This window comes from Colias philodice, chromosome 18, assembly GCF_061535455.1.
Source record: "Colias philodice isolate Cphi_HAF_F1 chromosome 18, ilColPhil1 Martin Lab GWU primary, whole genome shotgun sequence".
NCBI lineage: Eukaryota > Metazoa > Arthropoda > Insecta > Lepidoptera > Pieridae > Colias > Colias philodice.
In genome coordinates, this window is record NC_143103.1 from 3,538,554 (window position 1) to 3,545,104 (window position 6,551).

General features: G+C 33.4%; 1 protein-coding gene and 2 non-coding genes across 5 annotated transcripts in view; 2 read left to right on the forward strand and 1 right to left on the reverse strand.

Moving 5' to 3' along the window:
- sas (stranded at second transmembrane protein) overlaps window positions 1-2,637 on the reverse strand; it is a 30,714-nt gene extending 28,077 nt beyond the window's left edge. For 2 of the 3 annotated variants that reach the window (XM_089706463.1, XM_089706461.1), the window contains exon 1: window positions 2,452-2,631. The gene's annotated coding sequence lies outside the window, so the exon portion shown is untranslated. Of the gene's footprint in view, window positions 1-2,451 lie in introns of all 3 variants that reach the window. The other variant, XM_089706464.1, reaches the window with a different exon arrangement.
- A 1,415-nt stretch (window positions 2,638-4,052) lies between these two features.
- On the forward strand, window positions 4,053-4,171 carry LOC149480329 (5S ribosomal RNA). The gene has a single exon (XR_016317093.1). It is a non-coding gene; the product is annotated as a 5S ribosomal RNA (ribosomal RNA).
- A 1,941-nt stretch (window positions 4,172-6,112) lies between these two features.
- Window positions 6,113-6,231, forward strand: LOC149480330 (5S ribosomal RNA). Its single transcript, XR_016317094.1, has one exon. It is a non-coding gene; the product is annotated as a 5S ribosomal RNA (ribosomal RNA).
- The last annotated feature ends 320 nt before the right edge of the window (window positions 6,232-6,551 follow it).

Genomic DNA, 6,551 nt, shown 5'->3' on the forward strand with positions numbered 1-6,551 from the left:
TACAATTAAATATATTGCATTCGAGCAATCACAATATTCCGTGTGTGTGATGAATTTTGTGTTTATTGAATAATCACTACATACCTAGTATAAAACAAAGTCGCTTTCCCTGTCCCTATGTCCCTATGTCCCTTTGTACGCTTAAATCTTTGAAACTACGCAACGGATTTTGATGCGGTTTTTTTTAATAGATAGAGTGATTCAAGAGGAAGGTTTATATGTATAATAAGATCCATTAAGTAGTGGAGAAGTACTGTTATTTTTGAGGTTTCTAATGTGATGTCGTAAAAAATTACATTTATTCCGCTTACATTGCAAACGCAGGCTGAACCCTACGAGTTTTATCAAAATAATGTACTAAGTATTATACACATTGAAAAGGTCTACAGAAAAGTCCGCGATGGTATATGTCTATCTCTTATGGATAACCCACAATAACTTTTTTTTGTCATTTACTTTTTACAACAAATAATGGCTAATTTTCGAAGCGATTTTAACCAATACAGCATTAATCCTTAACCAATTAAATACCATGGATACATTGTTCATTTAATATAGATCTATATGGCCCTTTACACCGTATGATTTAAGTGAATATTTTCGAAGATATTACAGATTTAAAAATTGCAGGACGTAGCGTTTGCGGCCGCCCGGCTATGTATTTTATACCCGTGCGATGCCGGAGGCCGGAGCGGGCCGCTATATTTTTATACCTATACAACGTTCACAATTTTTCTGTAGTGTATTTAGTATCAGCATTGCACCCGTGCGAAGCCGGGGCGGGTCGCTAGTACTTTATAATATACTAGATTTCCGCCCGCGTTTTCAATGGAAAACCCGCATAGTTCCCGTTCCCGTGGTATTTCCGGGATAAAACCTATCCTATGTGTTAATCCAAGTTAACCTCTATATGTATGCTAAATTTCATTGTAATCGGTTCAGTAGTATTTGCGTGAAAAAGTAACAAACACACACACACATCCTCACAAACTTTCGCAATTATAATATTAGTAGGATATTAAGTAGGATAGGATATTGCACAGTGCACTGTTCAACCACAGTGGTTTAACTGCAGTTATTACATGCCGGATAAAGTAGCTCTAATAAAAATAATCATGTTTTTATTTTACAGAGACTCCGCTCCGTGTCGCCAAGCCCCGCAAAAACTTTTATAGAGGACTGTGAAGTTTGAAAATACATAGTGTATTATTAATTTAAATGTATATTATTTAAATAAAAGTTATTTATTTCGTTGATTTGTATTTTTATTTAAGACTAGCGGCCCGCCCCGGCTTCGCCCGTGGTACATGTTTACGTTTTCTCTACATAAGAACAATCCTCGAACTTCAAGGAATATAATAAAAAAAGAATTATCGAAATCGGTTCAGCCGTTCTCGAGTTATGCGCTTACCAACACATTTTGCGATTCATCTTATATATATAAAATTCTCGTGTCACAATGTTAGTCTGCATACTCCTCCGAAACGGGTGGACCGATTCTCATGAAATTTTCTGTGCATATCGGGTAAGTCTGAGAATCGGCCAACATCTATTTTTCATATGTACCACGGGCGAAGCCGGGGCGGACCGCTAGTCTATATATATAAAATTCTCGTGTCACAATGTTAGTCTGCATACTCCTCCGAAACGGGTGGACCGATTCTCATGAAATTTTCTGTGCATATCGGGTAAGTCTGAGAATCGGCCAACATCTATTTTTCATATGTACCACGGGCGAAGCCGGGGCGGACCGCTAGTAATTAACTAAAAGAGATATTAATAATGTAGTGTTAGATATATTTTATCTATTCTGGTATATTAAAAGTTAAAAATTGACCTCTTTATCTCTATTTTTTCTCGTTCATTTATATCGGAGGTCAAACTAAATTGGTAACTGAAGCGAAGCGAGGGTGGTCGTAAGTTATTAAGATTATTTTGTAAATGTCAAGAGCGAAATAAAAATTTGCATTCTGGTATATTAGCGGTAGCAACAATTTTTGAAAATATTTCCATCCAGATCCAGTTTTTCTCTTTATAAAGTTAACATCAGATTTTATGATATTTTAAAGATGAAAAAAGATCCGTTAAAACATTTGATTAAATATTAAATTAAGTAAAATATAGTTTTAATTATTCTAAAAAAAATCTTTTAGCTTTTCTTCATAATATTACTTCTTAATAATTATTTCTTCTATAATATGGGGTATATGTAAATAAATTGGTACTGCAAAAAGTTATCTAAGTAATATTGAGTATAACGAAAGAGCGGAAATATTTGCTCTATCAAGTTTATATTAAAAAATGTAGTACGAAGAAAGGTCAGATAATTTATGGTATATTTTAGACCTCAAGTAACCCAGCACAAACCGCGGCAGACGGAATGCCGACAATTCTATGAGAACCATAAGCAAGACCAATAATACCGCTATTACACGCATCACAATAACATACCGGTGGCCGTCGAAACAATCCTAGACACTTTCTAATTTCTAAAGTTATAATCCACAACACTTCACACACACGTTTATGTAAAATTATATCGGATTTCGGTAAAAGTTCTTTGTAAAAAATAGTGTAGGAGCGCGTGGTGGCATGGACGCGACGCGCGGCACTGACGGGGCCTCGACCGGTCGGAGATTTCTCCCCGTAAACATCGAAAGCGAGGCCTTTCTTCGACTGGCGAAACTCATCGTTATCCCCAACCAATGGTTCTCACAAAATTCTCACTTACCACTCGAACGCAATGACTTGCATGAAAATAAAGAGAGAGTAATGAGAGCGAAAGAATAAAATTTGCTCTTGAAATTGTGTCTCTACATTCCTAGTTCAACTTTATAATTTGATTCAAAACAAACAAAGCCACATACTTTAGAACAGTTTACTTGTATTCCGATTTGGATTTACATATTTATAGGAAACACGGACTTGAAACACGATCGACATGAATCTGGCTTGTGAATTAAAATTAGTTGTAAGTGTTTAATTTTTTAAATTGTTGTTAGGACTTAGGTATACATATTATTCAGGATCGTAAATGATATAAAAAAACATGCATAAATGAAATCATGAAATTATCCATTTTATCATCCCTGTTCATATTAAAAAATACGATAACTATAAATAATAAAATAAAATAAATCAAGTATACAATAAGATTTTATTTAAATTACCTAACTAGATAAAAATAGTTATTTACGAAAATCAAGAACCAAGAGTAGGGCCCAAAGAAGACAGTTTACTTTTGAGTTTTGACTCATACAATACAACGCTTGATGACGTTTGAAGTGGTCAGGATGTATATTGTATAATTCAAATCGGTCAAGGTACTATATAATATGCATTTAAAATAGGATACAATATTTAACTGATTCATGATGGATTTTTCGTATACCATATTGATATAATGGTCAAGGTGATAAAAACGGACCCATCTCTAAATTTGTAGGTAGTTAACAAAAAAAAAACTTTTGAGAATCTCCTGTTTTTTCGAAGTTGGTTATAAATAATTGTGGGAATGTCCGGAAGGCAACCCCACCGGAACGTTATTTTTTCTAGAAGGGTGCATACTGCATACTTAATGATAGTGTATTTAGAATAGTTTAAGACTTTAGATAAAAAAAAATGTTATTCTTGCGTAAAATAAGCGTAAGCTTAAAAAGCTTTACTATTTGGTACTACGTAACATATTATTTATTAGCTGTTCATAACTGAAATATTACAACTCATATTAATCTTATATATAAAATTCTTGTCTTATATATAAAATTCTCGTGTCACAATGTTAGTCTGCATACTCCTCCGAAACGGGTGGACCGATTCTCATGAAATTTTCTGTGCATATCGGGTAAGTCTGAGAATCGGCCAACATCTATTTTTCATATGTACCACGGGCGAAGCCGGGGCGGACCGCTAGTTAACAATACATATTTATTAAAAGTGTACAACTTGTTCAGATATACACTGCGATTATTTTAAAAATAAGTATGCATTGAATATTCTTTATAATAATACGGATATGGCATAATATGTATCTTAATTTCATATTAATTATCGCCAACGTCCATACCACGTTGAATACACCGGTTCTCGTCCGATCACCGAAGTTAAGCAACGTCGGGCGCGGTCAGTACTTGGATGGGTGACCGCCTGGGAACACCGCGTGATGTTGGCTTTTTTGGATAGTTTTTAAATTGCTTTAAAAAAGGTTTTTACTGCCAATGCCATATATTTTATTTAATTTTATACGAAATAGTTTATAATGGTCCAGGATTTTCCCAGTCAACCCATTTTTAATACATTTTTTAATACACACTTGGATGGGTGACCGCCTGGGAACACCGCGTGATGTTGGCTTTTTTGGATAGTTTTTACTTTTTATATTGCTTTAAAAAAGGTTTTTCAACATCATTATTGCCATATATTTTATTTAATTTTATACGAAATAGTTTATAATGGTCCAGGATTTTCCCAGTCAACCCAATTTTAATAATACCCATTGCATTTCGACTTATATTCGGATCTTAGACCATAAGAAATCTATACTAATATTATAAAGCTGAAGAGTTTGTTTGAACGCGAGATTACTCGGGAACTACTGGTCCGATTTGAAAAAAATATTTCGATATTACTGTTAGATAGCCCATTTATCGAGGAAGGCTTATAGTCATATATTATCATCTCGCTAAGACCAACACGAGCGGAGCACTGCGGGTAAAACCGCGGAGCTCAGCTAGTAAAATATAAAGACACATACCTAATAACTACTAGCCTTAGTGAATAGAATTGAATGTAAACTTAATGCGAATCTAATAAAATGTTCATATCTGGTTTAATAATAATCCGTACTCATACATATTAATCATTATGATAAACAATTAGGCAGAGCCTTATAAATTATAATTTAGAAAGAACTAACATTACGTAAAAGCAATTAGTTAAGTAGATAATTTTAGTTACTGGAACGAATGGTAATCAAATACATAATAATATGAGAAAGCTGAAGACACTAATTAAATTATGTACAATATACCTACATGCATAAACTACAAATTAAGTGACCACACTGTAAATATAATTTTTGGATAAGAAAAAAGACTTAATTTGTTACTGAAAAATTTAACAGGCTACTTACAATAACGAAAACTAATTTCATATGTTTGAAACTGCTAATCTCAGTTCCCATTGTTTTGAAATTGATTTTTTTCTATGTTGTATAATGTATAGTCCATATATTGAGGTAGCACAGAATAATTAATAGTAGCTAACGCTAACATAATATCTATAATACAACATACTTAAGTATAGTAAAGGAGAATGGGCAAATTGGGCCTGAAACTTGGGCTAAGACCAATACACACAAAATATTGTTTTTGTGATAGATCATTACACATACCTTACGAAAAAAATAAAATAAAAAAATAAATCAACCGGGTTCTTGTACAGTCAAGGCAAAAAGTTTTATTTATTTGGCTCTTATTTTGCGCACAATAACGGTGTTTTTAATTCGAGTAAAGTAAATATAAATTATAAATCTACATGTCACTGGAGTGACTGAGTTTAACCACAAAAAAACGTCTAACTACGTTGAATTATAATAAACACGGTATAGGTACATGTTACAAAACATAATATTAGTGTATTTCGGTTATTAGAAGGCTTAAGATTAGTACGTATTTGTAAGTGAAAGTGAATTGGAGTAACATAAAGATATTGTCATTGTCTTATAACAGTTATTTATTGCAAAAAATATTATACACAAAGAAATAAAACTTGATGTGACTGTACAAAAACCCGGTTGATTATTTTTTTATATATATTTTTCCCTTTATGTATGTGTTATGATCTATTATAAAAACAATATCTCATGTGTATTGGTCCAACTCAAGGGTTCAGGCCCAACTTCCATAGTAAAATGCCCATTCTCCTTTGTTTGAAATGAAATAGCTTCGACTACTTCAAAATATAATTGCTGCAATCTGCAAAGGGTTAGGTAATGAAAAATTCAACGCCTTTGACTTTTTGCTCTACATTAATTGGACTTTTGGGTTTTGGGGCTTTGCCATTTGAAGTGACCTCATTGAAATAAATTAACCACAATTTCGGCAATACTATCGCCAACGTCCATACCACGTTGAATACACCGGTTCTCGTCCGATCACCGAAGTTAAGCAACGTCGGGCGCGGTCAGTACTTGGATGGGTGACCGCCTGGGAACACCGCGTGATGTTGGCTTTTTACTTTTCCTTTCGCTTCTATTATAGAAACAAAGAAAATCGTAAGTCTCAAAAATCCCTATTTGGGCTATTATTTTTATATTTAAATTGCTAAATTTCTTCAACCTTGAGAGAAAGCAATTCTTACAATAAAATAGGGTGCAATCATAATAATGTTCGAGGATGTGTAGAGAGGAATGTGTTTGTAAATAACCAATAGTATCGCTTCAAATCACTTCAAACTAAACGAAGCTATATGATTGGTTATTTACTAACATATTTCTCTTTACACATCCTCGCACATTATTGGTGGAAAAGAATCCATATAACTCCATATTA